The sequence below is a fragment of the Suricata suricatta genome, chromosome 8 (assembly GCF_006229205.1).
Source record: "Suricata suricatta isolate VVHF042 chromosome 8, meerkat_22Aug2017_6uvM2_HiC, whole genome shotgun sequence".
In the NCBI taxonomy this organism is placed as follows: domain Eukaryota; kingdom Metazoa; phylum Chordata; class Mammalia; order Carnivora; family Herpestidae; genus Suricata; species Suricata suricatta.
In genome coordinates this window covers 2,970,485-2,982,280 of record NC_043707.1, presented here as the reverse complement: position 1 = coordinate 2,982,280, position 11,796 = coordinate 2,970,485, and the positions used below count along the sequence as shown (strand labels likewise).

The 11,796-nt window shown below is 53.7% G+C and overlaps 1 non-coding gene and 1 pseudogene across 1 annotated transcript; both read right to left on the bottom strand.

Moving 5' to 3' along the window:
- Positions 1-418: 418 nt before the first annotated feature.
- Positions 419-8,671, bottom strand: LOC115300028 (annotated as a pseudogene).
- Positions 8,672-11,029: 2,358 nt separating this feature from the next.
- LOC115300450 lies at positions 11,030-11,217 on the bottom strand. The gene has a single exon (XR_003912654.1). It is a non-coding gene; the product is annotated as a U2 spliceosomal RNA (small nuclear RNA).
- Between the last annotated feature and the right edge of the window lie 579 nt (positions 11,218-11,796).

The window sequence follows — 11,796 nt, the reverse complement described above, 5'->3', positions numbered from 1 at the left end:
AGATAATGTGGTGGTGAAGAGCTGGGTAGGGCTGGGGCTCCAAGGAAGTGACATGGACAAGGAGGAGGCAGCCTTGGGAAGGTCTTGGGGGAGAATGCTCCACAGGGAAGACGCGCAGTGCAGAGGCTTTGCATAGTTGAGGGTCATAAGGAAGAGGGAGCTGACAGTGTAATAAAGAGCATAGAGTAGGGTGGAGCATGTCATGGGTCTTATGGCCACGGTATGAGTTGAGATTTTTGTGTGTGTGGTTTTGTTGTTGTTGTTGTTGTTGTTTCTACTATTATAAAAGTTTATTTAAAAAAAAGTTCAGGATGAAAATGCACAACCTGATTTTTATATTGTAGTAAAACAGGTGCCTTGGAGAGGGGACATATGGGAGCAGTTGGTTTCTTCCGGTGAACACACCCATTGCTGATACTCATTCCAAGGCTTCTAACATGGGGCTACTATCGCCTCAGATTACCACCACTCTAATACTGTCCTTCCTGTTGCCCACTAGGGGCCGTCTCCACACACTTATCTATCACAAGACTCATGAAGGGATTGAACCCTCACAACAGTCCTTGGACATGTCTTCACCATTTAATTTCAATGATAATTTCTTATCCACCATTTTTTTCACTTCCAGAGGGTGAGGTTTCCTCACGGTGTCTGTGCTGCACACTCAAAGGTGCCCCCTGGAGGGTTTTTAAGCAAGAAGTGATGTGAACTGATTTACAGTTTGGACATCTCGACTGTGCTGTGTAGAAGGTGAGCCGGGAAAGAGAGCTTGATACACAGGGTTGCCTCAGGATTTGGAATAAACTGGTTGCCAATGAATTTCTTTGATCCTTTGTATGAAAGAAGAGAGTAGGGTGCCCCACCCTCACCCCTGTGTGACAGTGTCTCTGGGCAAGGCCAGGAGGCACACTGGGGGATGTGGGAAGGAAGCCAGGAGCCTGACTGGGGGAAATGGGGAGGACTGCCTTCTGAGTGGGCAGAAGCCACTATCCAAGCCTTAGCCCCTGGGGTGGGAGCACAGAAACCCCAGAGAGGGGGTGGGGCGTCCAGCCCTCCCGTGTCAGTAGATCCTGACAAGGACCTCCGGATGGGAGTATGTATCTGTTACCTAGTGCCGTGTAACACACGATCCCCCCAAATACGCTGGCCTAAAACAGCAAACGTTTCTTATCCTCACAGTCTCCTTGGGTCAGGAACTCAGGAGCAGCATAAGCCGGAGGTTACCCTCCAGAGTTTCTCAGGAGGTGGGGGTTGTGTGAGGCTGGAGGCCCCGTTCCCAGGTGGCACCCTAGCACGCTGTTGTCGGGAGGCCTCGGTTCTTCACAGACATGTCCCTTCATGACATGGCAGCTGGCTTCTTTAGAGCAAGTGGTCCAAGGGCAAGAGAGGGGACAGGCAGGGAGCCACAGTGCCCCTTAGGACCAGGTCTCTGAGACTGCACACTGTCACTTCTGTTTAATTCTGTTACTCGGAAGCAAGTCACTAATCTGGCCTGGGTTCAAAGGTAGGGGACTGGGCTCCACCTCCTGAAGGGAGGAGTGAGTGTAAGAGAATTTGTGGACATTTTGGAATCATCCATCCCAGGTTGAGAGTCTTTAATTAATCACCCTGAGGCATACTACAAGGAAGTGGCAGGAGGGAGACTAGAACCAGGGTCTCTGGAGCCTGAGGTGCCAGGCTGCTGAGGGAGGTACTCAGAGCCCAGCCACCGGCCACGCTAGTGGAGACCACAGGCCTAATCATAGTTCCTGAGGAGACCTCAGTGTCAGTGAGGACGCTCAGACAGATGGGCCACAGTGGTGTCTCCAGGCCTCGTTGCTGTCTCTGGGCATGGCGCCTGCCCTGACTGTCAGGGTCATGCCCATGTCCTGTTTTATAGCGTCGACCAACTCCATTTGTTTGCATTTACAACCCACACGTCCCTCCGTCTCCCCCAGCTCTCTGCAAACCGCATGTGATTCTCCAGCTGCCAGGCCGTCCACACAGCTGCCTGTCATCGCTGTGGTCCACACGCTGGGCCTGGCTCGTCCCTTCCTCAGGTGAGTTATCTCCCAGAAGCTCCTTGGCCTCTGCAGCTAGCTTCTGGAGAGGCAGGACCCCTGAGCTCAAACTTACATTTCCAGAAATATGTGAGTCTAGCCATAGGCCCAGCCTAAGCCTGAATCTAGGGTTTCCCTGCCGGGGAACCGAGGCAGGGCCAGGGGGACTGTGTGCCGGGCTTTGCCGGGCAGACGCCCCCTGGTCGTGCGTGGCTGGCTCAGGGCCGCTGCAGACCTGGAGGGCTCGGCCCAACGGACGTGTCTCGGAGTGCTCAGCAGAGCAAAGCCGGGCCCAGTGCCCCCTGGCCTCCTCGCCTCTCCTCTCCCTGCCCTGCGTCCATCACCGAGAGGTGTTTATGGAGTCTTCCAAGAGCCGGAGGGGACTGCGGTGACGGTATGTGATAGAACTTGTTTGATCACTCCAGCTATGCAATTAAGGGCAGATTCACGCTCTCCCTGAAGTACAGGACCAAACACTCCGATTTCCAGGTCAGCCGGGCCTGGCTTGGCCTCGAATAAGCTTCTGGACTCCAGGCGATCTGTTTGTAGAATGGAGGTAATAATAATAGCATTCACTTCCTGCGAGTGTTGAGAGGACTGGACAAGAAGTCCAGTGTGCGGAAGGCGCCTGCCTCATAGTGGGTGCCCGGTGCGAGGTCAGTGCTCGTGGGCCTCAGCTGCGCTCATTGTGACCATTGAGAGGGCGGCCCCATCTCGAGCACTTGGTGTCGCCATGTCGGCCGTAGGTAGGTTTTTACATGCTGGCCTTCTCTCCCTCTGTGCTGCGGCCAATCAAAGGACACCGTGACCTCATCAGTACTGGCTCCCAGTTTGCATGCTGTGAGTCACACCCCTGAGCAAGGGGTGGGGGGAGGAGGGGAGCATGGGGCAGGAGGAGGGGGGCAGGACAGGAGCCTCCGTGGGTCATGAGACAGTGGGGCCCACCTGTGCCCTGAGAGAGCAGATGAGGCCTGGCCCACCTACGTCTCGGTGGCTGGCCACCGGTGTCTGCCCTGGGACAGCGCGTGCGTGCCAAGGGGCATCCCACTGTCGCAGCAGGTCAAGTCCCCTGTTGCCCGTGGAAGTGAGTGCAGGTCATGGTTTACCGGGGGCTGGTGTCAAGTGCTAAGAGTAGGAGGGGCAGGACAAATGCATCCCAGGCTGGTGGGCACACATGTGCTGGAACAGGTGGCGGGGGGAGAGAGAAGTGGCCGGAGGACCAGAAGGATGCAAGGGGAAAAGAGGTTGCCAGGTAGAAGAGCGTGTGCCTGAGGGCGCAGAGCCCCTGGGTCCTCGTCCTGCCCCCGCCCCCTGCAGAGAACCAAGCCCCTAGAGCCTCTACTTCCCTGCGCCAGAAGGAGCCGCTCAGCTCTGCTCCCGATCCCTGCAGCACCAGCAAGCCCCACACCCCGGCCCCTCGGCACTGGCTGCTCCTTACGCAAAGGTGGGGCAGTCAGGCGGGCCAGGCCTCCGTGAATGGACGTACGAACGCACAAAACCGCGTGTGCCGCATTTTAAAGGCTTCTGTGTGTCCTGAGTCATGTGTACCAAGCGTGACGGCACCCCTTATTTAGAGCCCTGCGGTAGACAGGACTCCGCGGCTCGAGCTGGGGCGAGCCTGAGGTGTGTCATGACACTTCTGTGTGTAACTCAGAGTGAGCTAAACCATAAACACACAGTGAGGCGATGGTCACCGCCTCCCTCGTGGGTTCCTGGCCGCACCTGGTCACGCTGCATCCTAGGGCCACCCATCCCATGTGCCCCTGAGTGGCCAGCGTCCCTCCGTGAGGGAGGAGTTCACAGGTGGAGCCATCACCGTGGCCGGGCGCCAAGCAAATTGCTCCTAAGACCCCCATTCCGTGACACTCCTCTGAGACTCCCCACGCCCAGCACCACCTGGCTTCGGAGGGGCTGCCCAGCCCTGCCTGAGCCCGAGCTCAGCTTCCTGCTGCTGCGCCCCCAAGCCCCAACTCTGTCCCCTCCTCTGGTCCCCATGACACCATGACCACCCAAGGAGGGATGGTGGGAATGGCTTCAGCCAACAGACCAGGAGCTGTGCGTCCCGAGCTGAATTCAGACTCCCCACCACGGTCCCTCCAGACCCCTGAAACCCACGATTTCTCCAGGAGCTCCTCACACCTTCACACCTCCAGAAACAAGGCTTTTCTGGGGAGCCCCCTGGTCCGCACGCCAGATCGCACCTTATTCTCTGAGGTCATCTTGTGTTCTCTCTGAAGGGGCTTGTCCCCCTCAGATGCTGCCTCTTGAGATCCCATATTTCACCTCCTGTGGCTGTTGACCCTGGGCCACATCCTTTGGCTTCCTGGAAGGAACCGGGTCAAGAGGCCTCTGGTATCATCTCCTATCTCTGCTTCTTGTTGCCCTCTGAGCATCTCAGGGCTCCCTGGACCAGAGCAGAAGGGCCAGAATCCAAATGAGGACTTGCCCAAAGTAGGTCCCAGTTGGAAAATCAAGGTAGAGATGGACAAAAAAGAGCATCACTGGATGTATCTGGTAATTTCTTTAAGTAGCACATGCCCCGCTCTGTGGAGAGTAGAATGTGTGTCTCCCAGCTGGAACGCTCCGGGCCGTGTTACCAGGGGGGTTGGGGGGGGGGCATTCCCTGAGGCCGGCCTGGATCCCGCCACAGCCTTCTCAGCTTTGATCCTAACAGCTCCCATGGAAAAATGGTTATTCTTCCCTCATTCTCAGTGGAAGTTTCAGAAGATGTTCATGCTGTCACACCTGCTCCCTCTCCTCTGACCACTGGTGGCATCCCCTGCTCACCTGTGCTAGAGTGGTATGACAGGTGGCAAATGTTTTCCCACCAGCTGCAGCTCTGGGGGTGCTGGCAGGGGGATGGGCTGCGTCTCCCCCGCACTCTGTTGTTCACAGAACCCCTTCTATGGGGCAAGGGCCGATGCTGTGTTCATGATGTCTCCCCCTCTGAGGGGCCCCTGGAGGCCGAAACAAATGCAGCGGAGACCCCTGTCCTCCCAGGAGCTCACACATTGCCCTTACTGTTGCCATAGAAATGGAAGCCTGTGCTGATGCAGTACATTCGGTTGTGGCCCCCAAAATATACGTCCACTTGGAATCTAAGAATGTGACCATACCTCTAGTGAGGCTTTCTGTAGACGGCATTAAAATAAGGGTCTCAAGATGAGGTCCTTTTGGATTATCTGAGTGTGTCCTAAGTCCAATGACGAGTGTCCTTGTAAGAGAGGAGAAGGACAGCTGAGGCACCCAGGGAGAGGCCAGGTGAAGACATGACTGAGGCCAGGATTAGGGTGACCTGGACGCAGGCCAAGGCACGTCTGGATCCACCAGGAGATGGAGGAGGTGGGGAGGGATCCTCCCCTCGAGTCTCTGGAGGCTGCAGGGCCCCACATCCCCTATTTCAGGCTCTGGCCTCCAGACTGTGAGAGTTTATTTGTTGTTTTAAGCTGCCTGGTCTGTGGTCATTCGGCGGGGCAGCTCCAGGAAATTCACACAAGTGCTATGTCGAAGCCTGTGCTGCCGGAAAGCAGCCTCTGAGATGGAGGTGTGCATGTGGGAGGCTGGCTGGGGGGGGGTCCTTGTGGGGACAGGACAGGGAGGACTCAGGCTACAGTGTCAGGGTGGCCTCTCAGAGTGGGGTTGGGTGGGTGGCTGAGCCTCCTACCCCTGAAGCTATCATCTTGGAGCCAGGCCTCCAGGAAGAGGCCATGACCTTGGATGAGGCTAGTCTTCTCAGCGAGGGGCAATCCCCAGAGCATTCCCGGCAGCTGGGACCATGTCCTTCAGTCTTGAAGGAGATGAGAGTGGGGAGACTCATGGAAGCATTCTTGCAGCCCTGATCACCTTAGGCCAACAATGGGCAGGGGAAGAGGGTTGCCTCGCCCTTATCCAAGTATGACCTAGACCCCAGCATTCATTCACCTTGACCCTGTCTCAGTGTGTGAGGATGGGCCTGACAGCATGAGGCTCAGGGGGTCACCTCCCTGGGTCTCGCTTGGTTATAGTCACAGGGACTTACGAGGACCACCCCCACACAAATTCCTGGTCTCTACAGCCAGTCGCTCCCCATGGTTGACCATGGTAATGCTTGGTCGACATGGCAACAGTATTGCTGACTGCACACGTTTGCAGCGTATCACAGCAAGGATTATGCGTGGCACGAAGGAGGCATCAGGAGAATCTTGTTGCAGAAGACAGAGCTCTACTTCCCTGTGGCTGTCTCTCTCGTGTGTGGTACCATCATCGGCTCTCAATGTCAGGTGAGGCAAAGCGCTGTTCCCTGGACTTCTGCCGATGGCTCCATGGGCCCTCTGGAGTTCCAGGGTGGCTGAACAGAGCTCAGCCCCATCCTGGCATCTTTAATCAGCCCACCGCAGGCCTCCCCAACACTGAGTCTCAGTAGGCGTCTGGAGACTCCCGTGGCCCCTCCTTAATGTGGCTGACATTCTTCAGTATGTTGTAATCCTTGACGACAATGGTTTCTTTGGTCATTGAGTTTTTCTTATGATTTTTAAAGACCTTCATTTTCTAAAATTATGCAACATGAATATGTTTGTTGCTAATCTTTCCCCCGCTCCATTTTTTGACCCAGGCACAGAAGATTAAGTGACTCACGCTCCTTGGCTCAGGGTTTCTTCTCAGCATTGGTCTCTGCAAGGTCTCTCTTTAATTGTGTAAAGACGTGGCTGGCATGCAGCCTGTGGGCAGAGAGCAGTGCTGTCCACCTCGGAAGATATGGTTTCCACCTTCCCCACAGCAGAAACCCACATGTGGGCAGCAGCCAAGATGGCAACACTGGCCCAGCGTGCCGCCGTGACCGTGAGCTCCTGGGGCAGAGGCCAAACCTGGGGGCCTGGTGCCAGGAAGCAGAAATTCCCAGGCCACCTGCCCTATCCAGAGACTCTGACGTGATCGATTCTGTGGCTTCTATGGATCTAGCCTGTGGAAAAGGCAGGAGCAAGGAGACAGAATGCCTAGCCGAGCCTTCAGGGTCTCTGTTGCCAGAAAAACCCAGATTTGGCAAAGGAAAGTAGGTGATTACGCATATTATATGCTCTCTCTTATGCCAGTAAGAAGTGGGCTGTTGAGGGGCACCTGGGTGGCTCAGTTGGTTAAGCATCCGACTTCAGCTCAGGTCATGATCTTGGAGTTCGTGGGTTCAAGCCCCATAACAGGCTTTGTGCTGACAGCTCAGAGCCTGGAGCCTGCTTCAGATTCTGTGTCTCCCTCTCTCTCTGCCTCTCCTCCCCTCATGCTCTGTTTCTGTCTCAGTAATCAATAAACATAAAAAATTAAAAAAAAAAAGTGGGCTGTTGAAGGCATGCAGCCTCCAGAAGGGATAGTCTCCCCAATACTCAACTCAGATGTTACCACGACAGGCCTCCCAACGGGGAGTCTGAGAGAAGAGAGGCCGTGGTGGCCCCTCACATGGAGCAGAGTGGGGGTCGTGGGGCCCCACAGAGCGGCCGGCGCCTTGCGCTGCTGCCAGGCAAGGGCTTCTTGCTCTTCTGCATGTCAGCATGTACATGTCCTAGACTGGCGGCCACTCTTCCCCAATCTTCCCTCTCCAGGTGAGAATCATCTGGGGTTATTTATAGAGTTATTTACAGATCTCTTGCTAGAATACCCTATTCTTTTGTGCGCTGGAGCCAGTCAAGTTCACCAGTCAGCATGAGGACCCGCACCCCACATCTAACCGAGGGACAGCACATCTCCTAGAGATGACTGCCCCTTACCGGGTACACCTTCGAGTTGTTTCCCCTTGGGGAGAGAGTGAACACATTTTATGTATATAGGCAAATGCATCTTTTTAGAGAAGCCAAGTTTTGACTGTGGGATTTGAAATCTTGAAGCCTGAGATGTCTGAAGCTGAAGCTACTCGTGGACTCAGACCTGGCTGCATCACCTGTGGGGCTCCTAGTTCCAAACGCAGGAGCAAAGTGCTGTTAAAGGTACTAAAATAGAAAGCTTTTTTCCCCCTCTCTTCTGTGGCCTCTGTCCACTTCTCATGGCATTTTTAAATTTGCTATTTAATGACATTCTAAGTCAAGAGAAATTAAAGTTGTAAATTATTTGTCTGAATTTCACTGCCCACTTTTTCATGTGCAGGGACAGTTTTAAATTCAAATACGGGGGCATTTAACTTATATACACGGAATTGTCAAGTTCCACAATTTCTGTTGGATAGCGTGGCATGTGCGTGTATGTTTTGTTTTTACCAGAACAGCAGAAATGTGCACGGAGTTAATTCCACTGTCTCGATTTCCCTTCTTGATCAGAGCACATGCTACTGACACTTGACCTTGAACTTACTGCCGCGTGAGAAAGGAGTGGAAGCAAGAGCACCCTGTGGCACGGTCTGTTTCCTTCCACATCAGTTTTGTCCGTGTCACTGGCTCACGGTGGCAGCGATGTGCACGCAGGTGAGAAAGGGAGGGACGGGTTCCTTGGCTCTTTGGTTTCTTTGAGCACCACTGCCTTCCTCTGCAGCTGAGCAAGTTCAGGTTCTCTCGGGGGTGTCAGACCCCAGCAGTGCTTAGTCATATGTGTGAAATGCTTACCTTCTGCTGACTTGGAGTCTTGCTGAACTCCTGGACATCGTGGGCCTGCAGAATTCTGTGCTCACGGGCCATCCCCACTCTTCACGTGCACGAGGGTCGAGGATCAGTAGGCGCATTTATATGTGCCTCCTCTGCCCTCATGCATGCTTTGTTGCCCACCAGACTTCATTTACAAAACACAAGTTCAAAGACATTGGGGAGACTTTGTGGCTCTGTTGGTTAAGCATCCGACTTCGGCTCAGGTCATGATCTCGTGGTTCATAAGTTCGAGCCCTTTGTTGGGCTATATGCTGACAACACAGAGCCTGGAGTCTGCTTTCAGATCCTGTGTCTCCCTCTCTCTCTGCCCCTCTCCCGCACAGCCTCTGTTTCTGTCTCTCTGACTCTGTCTCTCTCTCAAAAACAAGTAAATGTTTAAAAAAATTTAAAGATGTTATTAAGAATGACAAGACAGGGGCGCCTGGGTGGCTCAGTCGGTTAAGCCTCCGGCTTCGGCTCAGGTCAGATCTCACATTCGTGGGTTCGAGCCCCACGTCAGGCTCTGTGCTGACAGCCAGCTCAGAGCCTGGAGCCTGCTTCCAGTTCTGTGTCTCCTTCTCTCTCTGCCCCTCCCCTTCTCATGCTCTGTCTCTCTCTGTATCAAAAATAATAAAAAAAAATTTAAAAAAAGAATGACAAGACAGTGAAAGCGGACCATTACTCTAAACCCAGAGCCGTTTGAGAGCAGGTCACAGGCGCCACAAGTCAGATTTTCTAGCCTGTATGAGCTCATACCTTCCCTTTGGTTAAGGCAGCTTGGATGAGCTTTCTTTTTCTTTGTAACTAAAAGAATTCTAAGGCAAAAGATTTTCCCAAAAGAGAAAGGGGCCTGCAGAGCACTGGAGGGGCTGCGGCCTGGAGGCAGGGCATAGGGGCCTGGCCCCCTGGTGCTCCCCATGGGGTTTGCCTCACAGAGGTGCAGACACTACCCTGAACCTTCAGGGAAGAGCAAGCATTTGTTGGGCACGTGGGGAGGAGGGCGGGTACTGCAGCTGAGGAAGGTGGAGGAGGGAATGCACAGTTTGGGGGACACGGTGGATGGGGGGCTGCAGGCAGTTGGGTCAGGACTGATGCCAAGCTGACACCCAGGGGATGATGCTCGAGAATGTCAGGAGACAAGTGGACAGGGCCTTGTGTTCTGTGCTTAAGGTTTTAGATCTTGTCCTGGAAGCAATTAGAAGACCCGGGGGGATTTTTTTTTTTTGCCAGAAAGCTTTGTAAACCCCAATTTCTCTTTAGTTATTTGTGGTTTATAGGATCTTTCTGGAAGTGGTGCATGGGGTGGGCTGGAATGGATCAGATGAGGCGGCAGACAAGTGCAGAGACCGCTGTGAGTGTGTGCATTGGAGCTGAGGGCTCCACCGCGTGGGCTGGGGGTGAGCCTGGTCAGTGCGGGTGCTCTGAAGCCCCCTCACCCACGCTCCCCTGTCTCAGCATCAGAGAAAGCGCCTCATTGTGTAGCCTGGCTGAAAATGCTGGCTGGAGAAATGAAATAAGGAGATGCTGGGTTTGGGAAAACCTTTTCCATTAGGATTCTTTTAGTTGCAAACGAAAGAAAGCTCATCCAAGCTGTCTTAACCAAAGGGAAGGCATGGATTCATAGAGGCTGGAAAACCCGGCTTCCAATGCCTGTGACCTGCTCTCAGGAGCGCCCCGGGCTTGGGGTAATGGTCTGCTTTCACTGTCTTGCCATTCTTAATAACGTCTTTGAATTTTTTTAATGTTTACTTATTTTGAAGAGAGAGAGAGGGGCTCCTGGGTGGCTCAGTCGGTTGAGCGTGTGACTCCGGCTCAGGTCATGATCTCGCGGTTTGTGGGTTTGAGCCCCGTGTCGGGCTCTGTGCTGACAGCTAGCTCAGAGCCCGTAGCCTGCTTCCAATTCTGTGTCTCTTTCTCTCTCTGCCCCTCCCCTGCTCATGCTGTGAGCATTAAAAAAAAGGCATTAAAAAGAGAGAGAGAGAGAGAGAGTCAGAGAGACAGAGCCTGTGCGGGGAGGGGCAGAGAGAAAGGGAGACAGAATCTCAAACAGGCTTCAGGCTCTGAGCTGTCAGCATAGAGCCCAATGTGGGGCCTGAAGGGAGAAACTAAGGCCGCTGCCCCGCCCCTGGCTTGAACACTTGCGTGGACGCCCTGAGCTGAACAATACAGAGGCAGGCTGGGGGCCGGGAGCGTGGCCAGGCTGGGCGGGGGCCGCTGAGGTGCTGTGGGGCAGAGGCGCGAGTGAGTGGCTGTGCAGGCAGAAGCCAACATGAAGCCACAGGAGGAGAGAGTGTCCGAGGATAAAGGAGAGGCGAGCATGTTCAGAGGCCTGGGTGTGTTCATTGTCTAAAGTGCTCCCTATGTATTTGTTTATTTATTTATTACTCATTTGTATTTTTATTTTATATAAAGCGGGGATGCACCATTACTACTGCAATCCCAGGTCGATGCGTGGAGCAGACGGACGGACAGAGCTCCTATTCCATCTCTCTGCTCCAGAAACCCACTTACCCTCTTGTCCTGGGACAGAGGGTGTATCAGGTATGAAACTGGTAAGAGCAGACACTACACTTGACCTTAGCCAAAGGCTGAAAAGCAGTTTAAAAAGCTCCCCCTTTAAACTTTTATCTTCATCAAAGATATACATAGAGTCAAGGAATTTAACAAGACGCATTACAAAAAAAAACAACAATCCTCCCCTGCCCAAACGTGTCCCTTCTCACCGTGTTAGCCGAGTGTTCCCCGCTACGTGTGGCCCGGCCAGTAGGGAATGTGTGCACACTCCTCACTCTCGGCTTTCAGAGAAGACGAGCGTCCTGCTCGCCCTCCAACAGGCTTGCTCTGCCTTAACCTCCAAGAACAGATGGGTTTTGATTGGATCGATGCTCCAGTTTCACGTGATCATGACCAGGTTGCACTGTTCCGACCTCTGAGCCACACGTCCACCTCGGTTCCCTTTTCCTTCCCCAGTGACATTTTGTCTTCTGGGAAGATGTCAGTTGTCTAGTGTTTTGGCTCAGTTTTCTTTGATGGCATCCATGATACAGTGCAAACTCTCCCAGGTAGGAAAGACATCTCTCAATATGTTCAAACATTTTTTTTTAAGTTTATTTATTTATTTTGAGAGAGAGAAAGCCCATGCGAACACGCATTAGTGGGGGAGGGGCAGAGAGTGAGGA